General features: G+C 38.8%; 1 protein-coding gene across 1 annotated transcript in view; it reads left to right on the plus strand.

Annotated features, from left to right (window-relative positions):
- Positions 1-19,584, plus strand: part of agbl4 (AGBL carboxypeptidase 4) — a 303,893-nt gene that overhangs the window by 118,090 nt on the left and 166,219 nt on the right. The window lies entirely within an intron of this gene.

Consider the following 19,584-nt stretch of genomic DNA (forward strand, 5'->3'; position numbering starts at 1 on the left):
CAGCACAGTGCAGCGTGGTGCATCTTAACTTAACCTCCTTGCTCTCTTTGTTTTCATTCCTTGTTTAGTTACAGCTGTCTGTTGTTTGCTCGTGCGGAGGTATGACTGTTTTCTTAGATTCAGTGTGTCTCCTTGTGTCTGCTTGCTCCATCAATTTATTCAGAGAATAGTATGCTTTGAATTTTGCTTTATCTTTCTGATGAAAGTAGTTGCTCTGATAGTTTGTTACAGAACCAGGAGTATGTCTATGTCATATGACATCTATGTACAATAAATCTCTATGAATATCTAAAGGCATCTGGAATATTCTTTCCCAACCTAGTTTCCTGGAATCTCCTATTTTATCCAGGCAATTTATCGTGCTGTTGATGTAATCATATTTGCTGATGGTGAAAGGACCACTCCTTCTACTGCTGAAGTGCTTCTTTATAGAGGTCTGGTTCAGCTGTTGAGTTTGTGTAGAACAGAGACTGCAGCCTTAAAATAGCCCTGATTTTGAACCGGTAAATCTATAACCTGAGTCTTTTACAGCAATTGCACTGTTTTTCTTCTAACGAATGGCTTAAATTTCAGTGAAAAGTTTAACAGTAGCAAACTGCACATTTTGCCGAGACACAGTTCTGTTTTATATGCCTTTGCAGCACAGCAGAGGTCCAGTCAGGGCCATAACCTGGACTTCTGTAGCGATGAAGTCTGATTAGATTATGCTGGATACAAAACATAGATGAATTTAAATCACTTCCAAGTCAGATCAAGCTTTTAAAATGTATTAATTTATGAATTATTAGTCTAAAATCTGTAAATATAACTCTGGGGTTTGTGATTAACTTGTACCTTTGAGTATAAATTCTACAACTTTACGAGTTGGCCAATAAGTATGACTTTGACAAGCCCATTTACTTTTTACATATAAAGATGGAAACCAAAATCCCTACTTCAATTTATTAGGTTAATCAGTACTTTCTGTAAGTTTAGCAAATTTTTTATGAACCCATCTTTGTGTTCTTTTAGGGTGCATTCACACCAGCCCGGAATTAGAGTCTTGAATCAGACTCTAATTCGTTTGTCTAGAAAGTTCGATTTGTTTAGGTGGTGGTGAGAATATAAAATTGAATTACAAAACGGACTAAAAAAGTGAACTCTGATCCACCTAAAAACCTATGTCTCGATAGGAGAGTACATACTCTCCCTACCTGTTGAAAGCACCTTAGCATATTAAATTGCAATTTATGTTCTTAATCCTTTTATGTAAACCCTAGTATGTTTAAAGATCCATGCTTTCTGGGTTCATGTCTCTTTATTTTCTTATGTAGATGTAGTAGAAGCTAACATTGCTGACACCTGACTCTGTTTTCCTCCAAAGGCTAAACTAGTGTTAACCACTCCTCTCGCCACCATGCCATCGAAGGGGCAAAAAGTCTCTTGCACTTGTAAAGCTATTTTCAACTGTTTCTAGGCTTCCAAGACCGCAGCTGTCATTGTGTGTGTCCCCAGAAAGTGGTCAAGATGCTTTTAACACAACCTCCTCTATTTGACTTTCTATGAGCACAACAAAGCACAGACAGCTCCCTAAACTAGCAATCTTCTTTTTGACAGTTACAGATATGGAAGAAATAAAAGTGGCAGAGTGGAGAGCTTCACCTGTCTGGTCCAAACTCACACAGCTTAGGTTCGGGGGTAAAAAAAAATGAAGAAGAGAGGGAGGGAAGCTGAGACGTCGAGACAGACATGGAGGTTGGAGGAGAAAAACACAAAAAAACAAGACAGAGATTAGAGACAGGTAGACACCGAGGAGAGAAGTGGAGAGAGTGAGCAGCAAGACATTGCTCCCCACCGCCCACCAGCCTTATGTCTGTTTTTATCAAAAGGATCGTCAGTTTTAGCTAAGGAGATGAAGCCTTTATCTCCCCATGCAGGTGCCTTATGTCCTGGGGCTCCGGATTCGTTTGGTGCTGGAGGCTGCAGAGCTCGACTGGCCTTGGCAAAGCTGGGCATCTCGGAGTGAGACAACTGCCAGATTACAGTCCAGTGGGACATTCACTGCTACAGGTGGAGGGATCTATCGTTTATCCCTCACTCAATCCCCTTTTTCCTTCAGTCCATCCCTTCATGACTTTTCTAGCCAGGAGACACCGGAAGCCCGTATCATCCCACATTATAGCACAGCTGCAGGCTGAATGTTTGATAAGAAAAAGATTTACAGGCAAAGAATGAATTACTTTCTGAACTTTGCAACAAATTAATGATGAAGTTGTCATGAGCAGATAACTAAACTCATCTCAAGGTTTTTTTTTTATTCTGCGCTGTGGAAAAGAAAAACTGACAACCGCAATATAGGAACAGCTGGATGCAAGCAGAGCTGTTACTTTGCACCAACATTAGTACCATATTCATTATTCATTGTGACTTCTAAAAATACCAATCGGCACTAGAAACTGGGAATTGACTTAACATTCAGAGTGAAAAAGTGTGAGTGTTTGAGTCAGAGAAAAGAGAGAAAACCATATTTTCTTGTACTAGTCTGTCGAACACAACAGCCCCCTCGGTGACAGTAAGTGCCAACCGAGCTCCCTGCGGTCTGCTTGTTGTTAGACTGCTAGAGCAAAGAATTGCTCAGGATCTTTATTTTCCGAGATAAGCTAATTAGAAAGTCAGGGAGTGTGGTGTAATGCAGCTGTTGGAGGCCGGAATGCTGTGACTGGGATAATGGCCAGCAAGGTTGCACGAGACTGCATCAACCATTAAAGACAAGGGAAAAGTGTGATAGAATTTGTACAAATAGGCTGTAATAATGGGTTGTTTTATTAGTTTGTGTGCAAAAGATTGAACAAACCATTTAAAAATTGATAAGTTTTGCTTTAATGCTTATGCAGGCACTGTACATGGTGAATCAGCTAATAAAATGCATGTAAGCATCTAGATGTGGTTGGTGAAAGTGAGCATTAGATTGGGGAAGGCAAAGAATTTAAGTGACTCCGCATGGGCCATGGTTGTTGATACCAGACTGGTCAGTGTTTCAGAAACTGCTGATATACTGGGATCTTAATAAGCAACCATTTCAGTTTTGTTTGGCAAAAAGAAAACATCCAATGAGTGATATTTGTGTGCAAGAAAGTACCTTGGCGATGTTGGTGGACAAAAGGCAGACTGGTTCAGGATGATAAAATGGTCCACAGTAGCTCAAATCACCAGCCATTACAAACAAGATATCCATTATTTCATCTCTGAGTGCACAATATGTGGAAACTCAAGCAAATGGGCTTGTGCAGCAGAACACTACACCGGATACCACTCCTGTCTGCTAAGAACAGGAAATTAAAGCTGCAATTTGTGCAGGCTGATCATATAAGTTTTATGGTTAATCTAACTGACTTCAACTAAATGCAGCAATCGACTCATTTACACTTTGTGTGTTTTTAAACCTTTTAGAAAAGCACTCTATTTAAACCTTTAGAAAAATGTAAACCCTACTTGCTAATTTAATTACAAAGAGGACATTTGCAATAATTTCTGTATCAAACACACTGATTTGGAGTGTCTCCTTTAATTAACTTTTCACTTTTTTGTTTAGTCTGTAGGTGTGTGGGTAAAAATAGCTTCACCTCTAACTGAGCTAACGGATGAACAGTCAGAGATGGGTAGGGTGGGGGGGATTAGTTGCCAAACATTGCTTCTAAAGTTGGAACCAACCAACCTTGATGAAGGGTAAATCTGTTTTTTCCCTTGCACTTTATTATGGAGCACAACAAATAAAACCAAATACAGATTTTTTTTTGTTTATTTTACGAGCAGCTGTGCACAGCTGCTTGTCTGACACACACATACAGTCAGTCAATCAATCAGTGAGTCAGTCTGGTAGCTTTTGCATCTCGACTGAAATCCCTCCTGTAAGCAGGTGATGCAACAGCAAAGTGAAATTCTATTTGGAAGTGTCTGCCTCCCCATCGAGGTGCATGTTTGCAGTAATTGTTCTGTCAATCAGAAATGCTCCGTCCTGTGTTTTTATTTTTTATTTTCTGACTTGCCACCTGTTAAGTCCTGGCAGAGGGAGAGGTGAGACAGAGGTGAGAGGAAGACGCTGGATATGTCCGCTGGTCTGTGTGATTCTTCCTGCTCATGTTTTAGGTTGCTAAGGTGTGTGTGTGTATGTGTGACTCAGTGAATTCAGTGATTGTTTATATGTTCAAATATGCAACTTTAGCATTAATTTTTAGTTATTCTTTATGCAGTTTATTAAACTTGATGTTGCTAGTTTGTTTTATTCAATCATGTATTGTAAAGGTGCTACGAATAAACAGTCCAGATATTTTAGCCAGTCTGGTTAGGCTGTGTACCTAACCAGGAAAATATAATAAAAATATAGCATCTGCAATTATTTTACTTTGCTTAATGAAACTAAACCTGACTGCAAATTCGATGTTTTATTTTGTTTTTCTGCCTAAACAAAAGACAAAAGAAGAGCTTCTGACTAATCAGAGTTTAGCAGAAAGTAGATCAGAAGTAAATTGTAGTTGTAGTTGATAATAAATCAAACACCTTTACACATGGACACACAAAAATAGTAAACTCTCTGGAAATATCAAACAATTTAAAATATGTCTGTGGAATTTTACAGTATGTTATCTTTTGAAAAGTTAAACAACTCTAAAAGGTTTTTTATGCTTAAAATGTAGTGAATTGGTTTCCTTTGTCATTCACAGAGGAGTCTCCGATCTGGTAAAATATGAAATTGCATTGTTTACCTGCAAGGGCGGTGAATGGAAAATAGATTTTTGATGTTACTTCAGTACTTTGTGTGTCAATGGCAAAACATTTTCCACAGAAATGTTCTCATGCCCAGCAGTAGGCCGCTCGCATCTTCAGGGAAGAAACAAAACTCACCTTTGATTAAAGCAATCCAAATGGATGTGAACTTGATTCATGGTGATAATTTATGTGGAAAAGTTTGCTAATGTCATGATGTTATTGTTATCATCTCTGTCTCTGTTGTGACTTTTTAAGTTTCAAAACAGTAGTCTTATGCAGTCAAAAATATTTTCTTAAAATCCAAAAAGTTGGGTTTAGTTCTATAGTACCAATTGAGAATGGATCTTTTCCCGAGACACCTTTTGGCACATATAGGTCCAATTCATAGCCAGATATGTAGCATCTAATTTGCTCAATAAAAAAAAAAAAAAAAAAAAAAAATCAGATTTATTCCAAATGAAACAAACAATATAATTATATTGATGGGATGATTATGAATCTTAAGAACTGGGACTTGTGTATCATCTTGACTTTTAGAATGTCCAAAATGTAGCTAACATATCAGCCCTTTTTAATAAAGGCAATTGTCTGAATAATAATCATACAGTTTATTATGGAAATATGTCATAAAAGTGGCCAAACTAAAAAAAAAACAACCTCATTCAGCACAGCAGATGAACCAGATCTACTTGTATTTGTTGTATGTTTTACTCATACGGCTTGAAGTGGCGGAAGAAAATTGCACTTGTCAGCCTCAAAGAAACCTCTTATCCTATACCGCACGCCTCCCTTCCTCCAACTGCAGCAGTGCTGAGCAGAGCCATCTGACTCTGAACACGGGCAGTGTGTGATGATGGTGAGGGAGATGATTTCTCTCCATGGGACGGAGTGTCAGGCAGCAAATTGAAGACGAACAAAATGTAAAGGTTGTATGATAACTACAGCAGACCTGGCAGACTCCTCCTAAGGTTCGGCACGCATCTCGCTCGGCTCCTCGCCTGCCGCTGAGCCACTTGCACAATTAACTGTGTGCCATGCCTTTTAATAATAGACATTTTAATTGCCGACAAATGAAGAGTGATGTAAAATAGCTAATAGCTTGTGCTAATTAATAGGGGAATTGAACGCTTGTTAATTAAGGGCAAACAGGACAAGGACCGTCTCGGTTAATTTGAGCAATAAAACCGAGACGAACGACTGATTTCTTAACAGATCCTCTGCAGAAAAACACCAAGCGACCCTCCACCCTATTGTCTGAAAACACTCGTGGTCTCAATTCTTGCCTTTACCTCTCTGTCCTTTGGTTGGATTTTGAGACACATGCATAATCTAAGCATACACAGAAGTAATATAAACGAGAATGGCCTGGCCTCCTGCATATGACTCCCCAAAGATAAGAGGAAATGAAACAAATCCTACCTATATGGTGTCCTCTGAATGTAATAAAAGCTATTAGCCACAAGTGTTTTGGTGGTATAATAAAACGCTTGATTTGTTTTCATGTCTAGCTGATAATTTAAACAGAAACCAATTTCTGTTCATATTTAGGACGCCGTTCTGCTTCAGTTATGTCTTTGTTTCCTCAGCTTTCTTGAGCTGGCCTTGGAACTGAACCTTAAAACCAGTTTACTGTCTTTTCATACCCGTCTTTCTCTGTTCAAAAGCTTTACTGCCATGTTGTTCTGAAACACATTTATTACACCTGCAGTCTACTGTGCCTCAGGCCTCCATTTCAATGAGACCTGAGATCATTTCAAAGGGGCTCAATGCTTTCTTGATTTCATTTAGCAGTGGAAACTTTAACAATCATGTGAATTTTCTTGAGATTTCATTTTAGATGCTAAAATTAAAGAAATGTTATATACGATGTTCCCTCCCAATCACCATTGTCTAATGGAGAACTGGACTTTTTTTTCCAAACTAAAGTAAGGACAGAAGTAAATGAAGGCAATGACTATGGCTTTCAAGCATTTATACCCTTTTAATCTTTTAACATTTAGTCACATTACAACCACAAACTTCTGCTTCAAAAACAATAAGGACAGGGAACCTGGTTAGTTGGATCAAACTAAATACAGGGAAGTCCTTAAAGAAAATCTGTTGGGGGCTCCAAAACACCTGGGATGGGTGTTTTGGAACAACTGTTGTTCATCTTCCAGAACAATAACAGTCAGAAACATACAGCCAACAGCTACATTTCCAGAGCTACAATGCATTACTTTAAACCAATTGTTTTGAAACATCGAAATATGTATGGCTGGTAGAGACATGCCTAAAACGTCTTGTGGTTCTGTAAAAATATTAACTCAGAGAGGCTGAGCAAAAAGGCAGGCTGCACTTTTCAGATTTGCATTTGCTAATTTGAAAGCCAAATTTTGTTTCCACTTTGTGTTGGTCTATAACATAAATAAATTGCATTTGGCTTTGTGGTTAAAATATGTTTGAGATGGCCTTTATAAACACACTGTATATATTACTGCCTTTTCATCTTAAAGGAACTGACTGGAATTAAGAAAAAGTAGACAATACCTGCTATATAAAGATGTTTTGACTCAAATCCAAACTTGGTTGGGTGTGTGTATTTCAGACAATTTGATTACAAAAATGTTCACATCCGTGTCGTTTAAAGAGTTGAGAGAAAAGAGCTGTTCTTTAATATGAAAGGCCACTTTTCTGTTTCCATTTCTCAATGCATTCTGCAAGTCTTTATTCTTTTAGGTAGAACAAATTAGGATAAAGAACAAGAGAGGGAGAAGCTCCAACTGCATCAGTCAACAGCTTGCACATTTTTCTTGTTCACAGAAACTCATTAGTATGCTGCCAGAGGTTGTGAAAGAGGATTATGTGGAGGAAATAATGGGACAAAATGTAGCAAATAGATTAATAATCTTCTGGCTGATAAGGATGCGAGGTGTGTCTGTGGGTGTGCACAACACCACATATGCCCAGTTTTGCAATGAAACAGTAAGTGTATCACGACAGAGAGGCACGTTGCCCCTGACTCTCCATTCAACCCACAAAATGACTTACCTGGACAGTTTTATGTTTGCCTGGAGGAGAATTAAAAAGCCACTTCATTTCCTCTTTTACAGGCTGGGTAGGCATGTCAGCACAGCCCTCCCTCTGAAAGCGCTCTAATCTAAATGCTTTTGTCAAGGGAGATTTGGTAGATTGCAGTAGGCAGAGGTACAAATTGGTTGTGTCATCTTATAATGAACTAGGTGAGGCGTTGCAGTTTTTCTGCAGCCAACAGCCTGATGATTACTATACTGTAAGTCCAAGCTGTCTTTAGTATTGCAGGCCTTCACCTTCACCTTCACCCCATCTTGTTCAGGAAGTCTGTTCTTATGAACGTGGCAAAATATTTTATCAGGGTAAGCCTAGTAAATCCAAACACATTTTACAGCTGCTTATTCTTGAGTTATGTTATACATAAACTACATAAGCTTCCATTATAAAACACCTGCCACTATTGTGTGATGAGTCCTTATATATATTTTTTTTTGTGCATGGTTCAAAAATCTAAGATCAAGAGCTCAAGGTCAGGTTGAACCCAACAGGTCAGGGGTATTGTGGTGGATCCTGTCAATTGGTGCTTTTAACACACAGTGGACACATCATACTGAATTGCACTGAGACAGAACAGGTCACTAGATTTCAACGTTGGATGGTTTTGTTAAAAGCATACACACGTCTGAACAGAACAGGTTAGAAAACTATTTCTGGCCCACCTCACCTTGGAGTGTCGACCACGGAGCACATTGAATATGGTCTACCAAAATAACATTTTAAAGGTATTTTTTTAATTCATTCATTTATTTATTTATTTTCAACGCAAGCCCTGCAAAGCCAATCTGTCACCTTTATGGACTGAAAACCAGCTGAGCCCTAAATAAATACTTATAGATATGTTTGTTATAAAACTATCACAGATTACAGAAGTGTTGTAAAGAAGTATTCAATGATTAAGATTCTTTTGCAGAGAAAGCTAAATATCTGTGTTAGTAATGCAATAAAACACAATTTCAATTCAAGTCAAACATATTTAATTGATTCATAAAGGGAAAGTAATTATTGTTGTATATGATCCAAGTTTATTCAGAACTGTTCAGAATAGTGATGGCTGTGGTCAAGAAGAATCTCCTGTAGTGGACAGTATTACAGTGAATCTCAGGAACCCTCTGACTGAAGATACTGTATACCAATCTGATCGAGAAGATGCTCTGGGTTGGATGTGATATTCTTCATTTTATAAAGAATCCCTCTTTGAGCAATCATTTCCAGAGGCTCCAGAACAGAGACAGCCTACTTTTTCAATTTGTTGAGCTTTTGAACTTGGACTGATGACATTACCTCACAGGTGATGGCAAATTACTCTTTTACTCTGACCTTTCTTTCAGACATCTTCACTGTTCCCTTCAGTACAGACTGTTGTCTTGGTGAAGTTTGGGTTGTAGTTACACGATTATCCTAACATAACAGACTTAGTGTCACGATTGCTAGCTTGATAATTACATTCATAGAGAAAGTTGCATCACACATATGCAATATCCATTAACTGTCAATCCTTTGCCTTTATCAGGTTTCTTCTGCGCATGTTCATCTCTGGGTTTTCAAAAATACTTAAATCTGTGCCCTTCGCTTTGTTTTATTTGGTTGGGATGACGAGGAGAGAACAGAGGAGGAATGGGTAAATATTTTACTGAAACTGTTTTCCTGTCACTTTGACTTAAATTTTTCTAGGCCTTAAACAAGAAAGTAGTGAACTGGAGCGTAAATCTTGGGGAACTGAACCGCATCAAAACTCAGGACTGTAATTTAAATCCTGACGCAGAGTTTGTCACCCTACATATTTTCCTGTTGTAACTGAGATGGAAGTATGACATATTGATAGAAGGATAATTTGTTTGCTTTCTCAGTCCTAGCAGGTGATACTAGCTATTTGCCCATGTCATGTATCCCATATAATGCCAAGTAAATTGCAGGTATTTCAAGTATCTAAAGTTTATTTGCAACAGATGTAGTATAAAATTGTAGCTATCACTGGAAGCTGAAGCTTTTGTCTGTTTGAAGATATTTATAGTGTTGATGTCTGAAAATGTCCATTGGACCATTTGCAAAATTGCCAAAGAAATCCCCCCCTCCATTTCTGTCCAACTCACAATGCCAGATGAAAGCTCGACCTGACAGCACAAACTTTGAAGCCCCATAAAAGCTATTGTGTTCCTGTATAGAGCAATGCTACCCGAATTTGTGTGCCTGTATAGGTTTCCTTCTGCCTGGGTGGCTTTGGGTGTGTGCACATGGCTTGCTCTATGAATGTGTGCATGTGTTTGTACTTGCTTGTGTTTGTGTTTGTCAGCAAGTTTGTTGACAACACTGTAGGACATCAGGGTGGGTTTGCTCTGACTGCGAGGAAACAGTTCATCTGAATATAGATGGGTCCCATCTGGAGGCGGTTGGCTTTGGCCCTTTATAATTTTGTAAGCAGCTAAGCATCTGGGGCCCGCTAATGAAACCAAAGGCACAAGAAAAGGCCCTGGGCTACTGCAAGCTGCCTGTAGCTGTCAAAAATGTAAGACTGGGGATAGGGATAAGAGTGGAAAAATGGATGGAGGGAGGCATGAGCCAGGAGGAAGGAGTGTGTTGAGAATATTGGATATCTTAAAAAGACCTCGATGACTCCTGTGAGACAACATTCAAGAAACCCAAGTAGGCCATTAGAAAACTGAGCCATAAAACGAAGACAGTGGTGTCTTTATTGTGGCCCATTAACTTGGATGTTCATGTGGAGATAGCTGCTCAGTTTTGTAATGTAATGAGCAATACAACCATGCCCCTGCAATGACTGATGCTTTAGGTTAAAAAAGGAAGAGGAAAAAAAACACCTTTTTGTAATTAACAGAATTAGCAAATGTCAGCTTTTGTGCAGTTTGCGACCAACATGGCTTGCATGGTTCTTCCATCAGGCTTATGAATATTTGCTGGTCTTAAAGGGTCACCTTATTTCTTATCTGAGGGGGGAATAAAGGGTCATTCTCTAATTATGACTGACCTAAGAAGAGCAATTTAGAGCAGTTTATTTTTTTCATTTTTTGCAATCTACAAAGTTTGAGCGTCCTATTAAATGCACGTGCAAAAGTGGTGCAAACTGCTGTCTTTTAATGAGAATTTTGGCTGTCTTCATGGAGAGTGTCAGAGAGTGGAATGACAATGATGAGCAAAACAAATCCCAACACTCCCTTCGTATGCTCTCTGTTGGCCCTAAATTTATTGCGCCTGCTATTCTCTTCCTTGTGCTAATGCAATCCTGTTTGTGTGTTTGTGGAACAGGTTTCCACGTGCCATAAAATTGGTTGTTTTTGTACAAGCAAACATGTAGAAGATCAGGCTGTAAGAATGGATTTTTTTTTTTGAAGATTTTTTTCACTAGTGGCCTTAATTGAACAGTGATTTGATAGGAAAGAGGAAGAAGACAGAAGGGAAAGGCATGCTACAAATGGCCTGAGAGCCCAGGACAACTGTGCCAAAAACTATAGTCTATGCACATGATGTTCCTGCTGTAACAACTGAACCAACAACTTAAAAACTTAAGACTTGAACTCTTTGACATACGAGTTAAAAAATACCCCTGGCAAACTCTTTTTAGTCCAGTAATATCCCAGCAGTTTGCTTCACTGTACTGAATTAAGCACTTTTACTTTTCCAAGGTCATAAATTGGTCAAAGTGTAAAAAATATATTCTGTCACGGACACTCTGAAAAATGCAATGAAAAGACCAAAATCAACGCCGTGGCTGCAGGCCATAGAAACCCAGAAATCTAGGAAGAAAACATTAAAAACGTAAGAAATCCCAAGGAATAAAAGGACTGCTTTCTAATAGACCTTTTATAACCATGATCTAGGGGTACTTTTCAGATGTAGATTTCTTTGCACAACTGTGGTGTTAAGGCCCATATTTTTAAAGGAATTCAAAGAGTTATGTCTAAAAGTCCAGCTTCTTTAATGTTAAGTTAGATTATCTGCAGGAGGAAAGCATAATTATTTCTGTAAAAATACAATTTCTTATAGAAGTATAAATCATACCACAGCTCCAAGTTTTTGAAAAGCTGACTGAGTGAGTCAAGAGGTCCTGAACTGTCCTCATACACATCTGACTCTTTTGTCTCTCCTATTGTTGGACTACTTTGACAGCCTGATTAGTGAGAGATCACTGAAGCTAACTATGTTTCTTAAGTGACCAGATGTTGTAGGGAAATACTGTGTGTTCATAGAGATTCGTGATGGTAGTTACTCAGCCAGGCAGATTTAGCATGATGTTTTTCATTCTGTCTAATAACAGATAAAACGTATGTGTGCTGCGGCCAGATCTCTACTTTAATTTTCACTCATCAGTGTTTTGTTCTTTTCCTCCTCCAATGCATCATAGTGAAATTAACTTAGGATTGTCATAACAAAACATAATAAGCCGAAGTAAAAATGTCTAAATCATGCGGAAATGTTTTCTCTTTTCAACACGACAGTTACATCATTGCAAATGAAGCTGAGATTTTCTGCGTGGTATTTTTTTTTGATCTAGCAATCCAACATCCTCTATCTTCACTAAACTAATATACCCTCTGGTAAATGTTTGAATTTACAGAGGTTAATTTCCTGCATTCTTTTCTTCGGCGGGAAAATAAGTGTCCTCATTCTAACAAGTTGCTTGCAATTTATATACAATTGAATTCTGATACACACAAAAAGAAAACATATTTTTACACTCGCAAAATATACTTTTTTTGTCTGGTTCACCCTTGAGTACAGTTTCCAGATGCTTGAATTTGGTTAATCTGTTCAAACAGTTATGTCCAAGTATAAACACCGTGGGAATGTCCAGCCATCATTGGGGGCGGGTGTGGCTCAGTGGAAAGAGTAGTCGTCTTGCAAAGTGCTTCCTGCCACATGTCAATGTGTCCGCAACCCCAAGTTGCCTGCTGTTCTGAATATCTGTGCATATAAATTTGAAAGTGTTTGAGTTTGACTAGATGACTGCTGTTCTTGGAAATCATTCTGAGTTATTATTACGACCACACAAGTGCCATAGAAACACAGTCGACTTACCATAGCAGAGAGTGGTTCTGTGCCCCAACAGTGAAAGGATTTGGTCTGAAAACAACTTCAGAACACCTTGATGAAATGACATTATTTGCAGTGAAACAGGGTCTTTGTTGATATGAGCCAAAATTATTCCAGTATCAGGATAAAAAAAATTGTTTGCAAGCCTTGACCTGACAGCGGTCACGAAAAAGTCAGATGTGGGTCGCATATGGGCAAAGAAATTGGATTTGGGTCACATTTGCCTGCTGTATGAACATATTAACCTAAAGCAACAAACCGACCTGATAGTTATCCCATTTGTTTCATGAGGAATGGGTGAAAATGTCAGGAAACAATTTCAAGAAGTTTCTGCAGGATATATAAAACCAAAGACTTACAGTGAAAATCTGGTTTTAGCTCAATTTGTGACATCACTAAATCAGTGTCTCATCTTGGTTTCCCTATAAATCTGTAAAAAGTGGATCATAAAATAATCTATATTTGTAAACATCAGTAAAGTAGGTTTAATGCTTTGATTTATTTCTCCATTCTGTGTCTTGAGACTAGCCATTCTTCTCTTTTCACATTCTCACCTTCACTCCAGTTATATGGATGACCCTGAGCAACTGTACAGTCCACAGTGACTGGTGCTAGTGGGTTGCTTAGGGGATGGAAAGCCATAGGTCCTTTTTCCTAAACTTTATTATTATAGCCCCTTTATTACTATGTCTGCCTGATTTCCCAGTGGCAATGAAATGAAAAAGCAATTGGTTCTCCTTTTTATTACTGTCATCTTTGTTTTCAGACCTAGAGAGTGAAATTTCCTGAACTCAAAGAGTTGCACTTTTACCCTTGTCTGAAAGCAGGAGGAAGAAAAACAATAACTGGGACAATAACAATGGAGATCATAAAAAAATGACCTGTCACAAAGGCAACTGAAACCAGAGGGCCACCAGCATGTTGCCACCCACCAGTTGTTTATGACTAGATGAGTCAGTAAGAGTCGGATGGTGGCCTTCGCTATCTGCCAACTCCCACAGTCAAGGAAAAGATGTTTTAGAGGAGATTAAGATCACAGATGGTGAGGGAACAGGGATGTGGAGAACGGAGGCAGAGGTGGAGGGTGGCAAGAGAGAGATGGATGTTTCAAAAAGAAGAAAGCAGAAGAGGGAAAATTTGCAAAAAAAAAGTGTTTTAAAGGATAAAGGGGGAGATCAGGAGGATCACTCCCTTGGGGTCTTTAGTAACCCCATGGAGACATGCTGATGGGAGATCAGACAATGCCTCAAATCATTTATTCATCTGCTTCATTAAGGGAGAACGGCAAGGCTGTGTAGGGACCCGCAGGTCACTCACCGTTCAAAGAAAGCTTCAACTGTGTCAGCTATTTATGGGCTTCGTTGTGAGCAACACTTAAAGAAATATTTATACTCTTTTATTTGGACTCGGTTTTGTTCAGCATTTTCATGCTGTCGTTTTAAATCAGCTCTGCAGTCTGTACAGTATCTCCTGCATTATTATTATTTTTTTACTTCATCTAATTGCAGATACAGCAGAAGACAGTACAACATCACAATGCCTGCCCTGCAGACCTCCACACGTGTAATTATAATCGAGAAAGATAATTAAGAAGGCGGAGAAGAAGACAGATCTTGTCATTTGGAGAACAATGCTGCCCAATCTTCTCATGTGTATTCTTCTTCCTGAATTATCAACTGACGTGTTAGTGCAATCAGCCAGAAAGCTTGCTGCTCTGTTTGAAAGCCGTAAATGTCAACACACAAACCTCTAATTTAGTTAAGATTCAAAAGTTAATGACATCAGAATGGTTGTTATGGGGGGAGAAAGATTCATGTTGGTATGATTCCTCACTGATCTAATCATCTTCTAATCATCTGTCATGCAAAGACTCGTAGTGTGATTCTGCACATTATTTGCTGCTGGCTCTTCTCAGACACAGACTCACAGGGATAGCCATTGACATAGTTTTAATTTCAACCACAGTTTAACTCACATTTGTGCTCATTAAGCTAGTTACAGAATTATATCCCCTAAATCTGCACAATGCAGCAAATAAGGGAAGATCTGATCTATAATTTCCTCCCCCATTATAATCTGACTCCTCTGTCTGTATCTCCTAAACATTTGCCCTAGTTCTCTTACAACTACCAATGCATAACCTCCTATTTGTGTCATAGTTTAACTTATTCGGTTTAGTTTTATTTGAGTTTATTTTTAGCAAGTTAACTCAAGTATTTGCATGCTGCTGGTAAGGGAGATACATAAAGAAATACTCTATTCTTAATAAACTCAAACAGCTCCCTGTAGTCTTGAAGTCTGTCTGTCTGCAGAGAAGACTGCCAGTGGTGCTGGAGTTATCTTTAAAACTGCTGCTTTTAATACCCAGATAACCCACAGCTTATCTGGGTATTTTACGTTTGTAAAGGTCAGACCAAACAAGCCGCATATGATTCTTATGTAAGGACACACTGTAGCAGAAATCTAGCACCTTACTTGGATGTTTAAATTAGCCATTCTGTACATTAATGCAATGTTATTTCATGATTAACAAAGACTTGAGTCAGTGTTTGTTTTCTAGGCTGCTAAAAATATTCATCTATACTTTAACATGTTTTAATAGACTTAGTGATGCTGGTTTGACAGTAATGGTCCAAAAATGCACTGATATGTTTAGATGCCAGTAGGTCTGCCACCACATGACAGGGGTGTGTGTGTGTGTGTTTCCATTTGTGTGTGCTGGGTCTTCACTCACTCACTCTGGCATCTTCGCTGCTCTCCTGGCCAAACTAGCAGCTGGCAGATAGAGATTGCCCACTCATCAGGCCACTTTATCACTTGGCCCACAGAGTTCAAGGAGGCTGTCAAAGACCAAGCTCAGGAGCCTCCTCACTTATCAAGTGCACATACACCCCCACCACCAGTTTCAAGTGGAACAACTTTGCCAATGAGCTCTTAAAAAGACAGCTAGGTACTTGACATACCACAAATTGTTTGTCAAAGAATTAAAAGAAGAACAAGTGCTCATGTGCTGGCAGCAAGGCAGGCTACTAAAACTTTTTTTCTGTCCATTTGGGGTTTCTTGGCAGGGCAAAATGTTCCCTGCTTGTCCAAAACCACAGTGAAGTTTTGCTGTTGACAGAAACACAGATAAGCAAGACTTTTTTTTGTTTTTTTGTTAGGAGCAGCCTTAAGCCCTAACTGAATTATTAACTAGCAGAAAATACTGCTTGTTACCTGGTGTTAGTGGATAGTATTTTTAGATATTTCAATGTTTTGATTTGGGACCAACCTGCCTCCTAAATTACTATTAGAAGTGCCAAACGGTTTTTTGTATTTGTCTTTCACAATCACATTCCAGATGAGGTCGTGATGTGTGTATTACGAACCCTGAGATGTTTGTTTTTGTGCAATATTTACAACTTTGCCTTCTACAGGGCAATCAAGGGACTAATTTTCTTTTTATTTACATTCACTTTTATTTGTACAAAACTTTAAAAACACACACTTGACATATGGCTTGTAAATACAAATGGAAAACCGGACAACTACATGGCCACAAGTCAACTCATTTACACTTTAATGGTGATGGAAACTACAAACCAAGCAGCAGAACAGAGAAGTAAATGGAATAAAGTGAATTTTGGACATGGCATTACTGTTGGTGCCAGTTAAGAAAAAAAGCTGATCTATTGTGATTTTCCACACAAAACCATCTCTAAGGTTTACAGAGAATTGCCTGAAAAAGACTAAATATTCATGTGGAAATGCCTTTTGATGCAAGAGGTCAGAGGAGAATAGTTCTAGTTTATGGAAAGGCATTAGTTACTCAGGAACCCTTGTTACAACCAAGGTGTGTGGAATAAAATCTCTGAATGCTCAACATTTTGAATCTTGAAGCAAAGGACCACACTGGGTCCCATTTCTGTCATCTAAAAACAAGAAAATTGAGTCTTAGTTACATAAACTTATCAAAATTGGTCAGTAAAAATGTTTTCTGCTCCTGAGTCTCTGCAACCTGGTGAGGTTAGAATTTGGCTCTTATGAATCCAACCTGCCTCAGCTCAGGTTGGTAGTGTGATGATGTGAGGAAAATTTTATTGCCGCATTTTGTGTCGTCTGCTACCAAGTTAGCACAATTTTAATATTACAGCTTATCTGGGTATTTTTGCTGACCATATGAACTCCTTTATAACCATAGTGTGCAAATTAAAAGAAAAAAAGTTGTAAGCCAACAAGTGCAAAATGATGCCTTGGGATCATGTCCAAGAAATTACTAAACTTGGAATAGCACTAAAACTAAACCTAGACACAAGATTAACTTTTTCATACCACTGAGAGGCTAAGTTTGAAATCTAAGATCAAATTTTGTTACACCTTTGCATTGCAAATAAAAACTATTTATCTGAACTGGTCAGACTCCTGGTCAAAGTGGTTTCCTCCTCTGCCTTTCCATCTCTCTTCCTCCCTCCCTCCTTTGTCCTACATAGCCAACTACTGCAAAATCACTTATCTTCACCTTGCTTCCTCTGTCTCCTGCTAATACACATTAGCAGCCAGCAGCCATATGTAATAGGGCTTTGCGTGCCCCTGCTGGTATAATGGCTTTGCTGACACGTCTCCCATTAAATTTGGCCAGGCAGTGCAGCCCAGGAAGCTGCTACACATTTTAAAATACCATTATGTAACTTCCATAAAAAAGCAGCCGATTGTCAGTAACTTTGTGAATAGCTGAGAGACTATTTCTTGTTTGTTGCTCTTTGCCATTTCCCTCTTGAAAACCTTTCAGTGGCAAAATAAGGAGTTACGCATAGCTGCATCACAAAGCTCATCAGGTTACTGGGTAACTAATTGAACATGTCTGCTGTATCTAATAGGCTTGTTTGTATCTTCCAAATCTGTACAGCACCACATACAGTAACTGGATAGCATCTGTTACTTCATCATCATGTGTAGAGGAACTGGGGCCCAGAGCCAGATTATGTGATCATCAGCAGCATCCGTTACCGTGGCGAATGAGAGCGCCGATCTCACCCGATAAGTGACATATTCATTTGTTTAATTAAAACAGTTTGTCGCATCGTGGTGAGGGGTCATTTTAGAGAATGTTAGAATTAAACCAGGTAATTAAGTAAAGCCCCAGATAAGAAAAACCCACCAACGTGGTTGCTTCAGCCAGTAGGGAAGGCAAACTTAATCTATCCTTTCTGAAGTCCCACAAGGTCTCTCACTTTATTAAAGTCTGATGCCACAACCGCTGCCCACCACCCCAACATGATGAAATATTTTCTATAGCTGCTGGGAAGGAGGAAACAAGGGAGGAGATAGCGAGGGAAGTCACGATCGCACACAGTGAAGTCTATAATACCGCTACTATGCAAAATTAAGGCAATTAAAGACTGCTTGTTATCTTGTCTGAGAACAGGAGAAGAACTTGTACAGCAACAAGCACCTTGACAAAGAGATTTGTTTGGCCAATGGAGTGTGGCGTTAATTATCACAGCCTGATTAAAAGCACCAAGCTGGAATGGATGTCGTTTGTCTTTCCAGCCTTAGACAGTACGGCAGCCAGCAGGGTCATTATTTTGGAGGTCTCATGGGGGTATTTTTAGGGGTGGGACGTTTTTTCCCAAATGTTGAATGAGGCAACTGTACAGTAGGATATTTATAGAATTAGTAGGGTAAAAGTCATTTTCCAGTAAGGGAGGATATAATCTAAGATTCCACTGCTCTTCTTGCCTCCTGGCAGAAAGGACAGGAAAAGCTCACATTCAGCCAGCTGGTTTTAACAAAAGGGCTAGTGTCAGAAGGTTATTAGAGAGAGTTCCTGCCAGATTTCTAGTGATCAGGAAAATTTCTCATACTGTTAAGGTCCCCATGAAGCATCTAGAGCATATTTTCTACCTATTTATAGTTTAAAACTCAAGACAGGGAGGCTGTGATTTTTGGGCTCTGAACAATCCAGATTTATACATTTGAAAATCCACCAGTCTTTTTTTCTGATCCAGAAGGTTTAGTATACCTGTTCATTTTGTGTTCCTTTAGTCCTCGTGTTGAGTAAGTGAACAGGGATAAATTACATCACCTTTGCCAGCTATAGTTCTGTAATTTGGGCCCATACCATCAACAGTATAGTTAGAAAGTAGATTATTGCAAAATAAGCCCCAGAATTATTCTTCCTTATTCATATCACTCTCATCTGTATAGTTGCCAATCTGAACAGTGATTGAGGGGGGTGTAACAGGTCCAGATAGCACTACCAGTTCCCCCTCCCAGTTCGTCGCTCAAAAGATATGGAAAGCTTGATTCCCTGGCGTAATAGTACAAAATACAGGCATATGAGAAAGTTTAACAATGTAAGAGGGAAAGAAAGATAGAGCGAAAGAAATCTCATCTGTTGTGATGTTTAATCAACTTAATGTAAAAGGGTATCACCAGTTTACCAAAGTAAGGCAAAAATTGACAATACGTGCTTTTCTTGCAGCATTTTTAGTAAAACATAACTTTATATATCTTTCAAAAACCAACATCACATTAACTAAATAAATAATAGTAAAAAAACAATAACTGTACCCAGTGTTTTTGTTTGCTTTACCTCAGTTCTTTTAGTGTTCATTGAGTACATTACATCTCTTAGTTCATTCATTATCATCATCACATTAGCAGCAAAGCCCAGATGTATCATGCAGTATGGGTCTGAGAGCTCTGGGAGGTTCTTGTCCTTCTTCTCTCAAAAGTCTC

Source organism: Xiphophorus hellerii, chromosome 9 (genome assembly GCF_003331165.1).
Source record: "Xiphophorus hellerii strain 12219 chromosome 9, Xiphophorus_hellerii-4.1, whole genome shotgun sequence".
Taxonomy (NCBI): domain Eukaryota; kingdom Metazoa; phylum Chordata; class Actinopteri; order Cyprinodontiformes; family Poeciliidae; genus Xiphophorus; species Xiphophorus hellerii.